The following is a 2548-nucleotide window of genomic DNA, read 5'->3' as shown; positions in this document are numbered from 1 at the left end:
AGTTTTTTGAGGAACCTCTATGCTGTTCTCCATAGTGGTTGTACTAATTTACATTCCCACCAACAGTGTAGAAGGATCCTACTTTCTCCATATCCTCACCAGCATTCATTATTTACTATCTTTTTGATAAAAGCTATTTTAACTGGGGTGAGAGGATTTTGATGGGTATTGCATTGAACATATAGATTGCTTTGGGTGGTATGGACATTTTAAAAATATTGGTTTTTCCAGTCCATGAGCATGTAATATCTTTCCATTGTAGTTTTGATTTGCATTTCTCTGATGACTAATGATATTGAGCATTTCTTCATACACCTGTTGGTTATTCGTATGTCTTTTTTTGAGAAATGTCTGTTCAGATCCTTTGCCCATTTTTTAATCAGATTATTTTATTTTTTCCTACTGTGTTGATAGAGTTCCTTATATATTCAAGTTACTAATCCCTTGTTAGATAGGTAGTTTGCAAACACTTTCTCCCATTCTTTGGGTTTTCTTTTCACTTTGTCGGTTATTTGCTATGCAGAAGCTTTTTATCTTGATGTGATCCCATTTGTCCAATTTTGCTTTGGTTGTCTGTGCTTTGGAGGTATTACTCAAAAAGTCCTTGCCAAGAGCAATGTCCTGAAGGGTTTCCCCAATGTTTTCTCTTACTAGTTTCATAGCTTCAGGTCTTAGATTTAAGTTTTTAATTAATTTTGATTTGGTTTTTGTATATGGCAAGAAGTACGGGTCTAATTTCATTCTTCTGCATATGGATATCCACTTTTCCCAGCACCATTTATTAAGAGTCTGTCCTTCCCCCACTGTGTGTTCTTGGCACCTTTGTTGAAGACAAGTTCACTAGAGATATGTGGAATTATTTTGGGTCCTTTATTCTGTTCCTTTGCTCTATGTGTCTATTTTTATGCCAGTATCATGCTATTTTGGTAACTATAGCTTGTAGTGTAATTTGAAGTCAGGTTATGTGATACCTCCAGTTTTGTTATTTTTGCTCAGGATGGCTTTGGCTATTCTGGGTCTTCTGTGGTTCCATATAAATTTTAGGATTATTTTTTCTATTTCTGTGAAGAATGTCTTTGGTATTTTGATGGGGATTGCATTGAACATGTAGATTGCTTTGGGTGGTATGGACATTTTAAAAATATTGATTTTTCCAATCCATGAGCATGTGATGTCTTTCCATTGTTTTGTGTTCTCTTTAACTTCTTTCATCAATGTTTTAGTTTTAATTATAGAGATCTTTTAATTCTTTAGTCAAGTTTATTCCTAGGTATTTTATTTTATTTGTTTTATTTTCTTGGTTTCTTTTTCAGATTTTTTACTGTAGCATATAGAAATGCTACTGATTTTAGTATATTGATTTTGTGTCCTGCAACTTTATTCAATTTATCAGTTCTAATAGGTTTCTGTGTGTGTGTGGAGTCTTTATGTTTCTCTAGATATAAGATCATATCATCTGCAAGCAAGAGTAATGGGACTTCTTCCTTTCCAATTTGGATATCCTTCTTTCATTTGTCTGATTGTTGTAGCTAGAAATTCCAATACTATGTTGAGTAAAAGTGGTGAAAGTGGGCATCCTTGTCTTCCTTCAGATCTTAGAGAAAAGGCTTTCAGTTCTTCATTCAGTGTGATACTAGCTATGGTTCTGTCATATATGGCTTTTATTGTGTTGAAGTAAGTTCCTTCTGTACCCAGTTTTTTGAGAGTTTTTACCATGAAGAGATGTTAAATTTTATCAAATGCTTTTTCAGCATAAATTGAAACGATCATATGGTTTTTGTCTTTTATTCTGTTGATATGATGTATCACATTGATTGATTTGTGTATGTTGAACCATCCTTGTATCTTTGAGATGAATTCTACTTAATCATGATGCATAATATTTTTAATGTGTTGTTCAATTCTGTTTGCTAGTATTTTGTTGAAAATTTTTGTGTCTATGTTTATCAGAGATATTACCCTATAGTTTTCGTTTTTTGTTGTGTCTTTGCCTGGTTTTGGTATCAGGGTGATACAGGACTGGTAGAATGAGTTTGGGAATATTTCCTCCTCCCCGGTTTTTTAGGATAGTTTAAGTAGGGTTGGTATTAGTTCTTTTCTGAATGCTTGTTAGAATTCAGGAGTGAAGCCATTGGGCCCTGTCTTTTCCTTTGATGAGAGACTTTTTATTACTGCTTCTATCTTGTTACTTATTATAGGTTTATTCAGGTTTTGGATTGCTTCCTGATTAAATCTTGTATGTGTCTAGGAATTTATCCATTTCTTCTAGGCTTTCCAATTTATTGGCATATAGTTGCTCATTGTAGTCTCTAAAGATCCTTTGAATTTCTGCAGTATCAGTTGTAATGTTTCCTTTTTCATCTCTGATTTTATTTATTTGAGTCTTCTCTCTTTTTTTCTTATTCTTGCTAAGGTTGTGTCAATTTTGTTTATCTTTACAGAAGATCAACTTTTTGTTGATTTTTTTTTTTTTGTATTTGTTTGGTTCCAGTTTCATTTATTTCTGCTCTAATCTTTATTATTTCTTTTCTTCTAATTTTGGATTTGG

The sequence above is a fragment of the Propithecus coquereli genome, unplaced genomic scaffold (assembly GCF_000956105.1).
Source record: "Propithecus coquereli isolate 6110/MARCELLA unplaced genomic scaffold, Pcoq_1.0 Scaffold138, whole genome shotgun sequence".
In the NCBI taxonomy this organism is placed as follows: Eukaryota; Metazoa; Chordata; class Mammalia; order Primates; family Indriidae; genus Propithecus; species Propithecus coquereli.
This window is presented reverse-complemented; position numbering follows the sequence as displayed.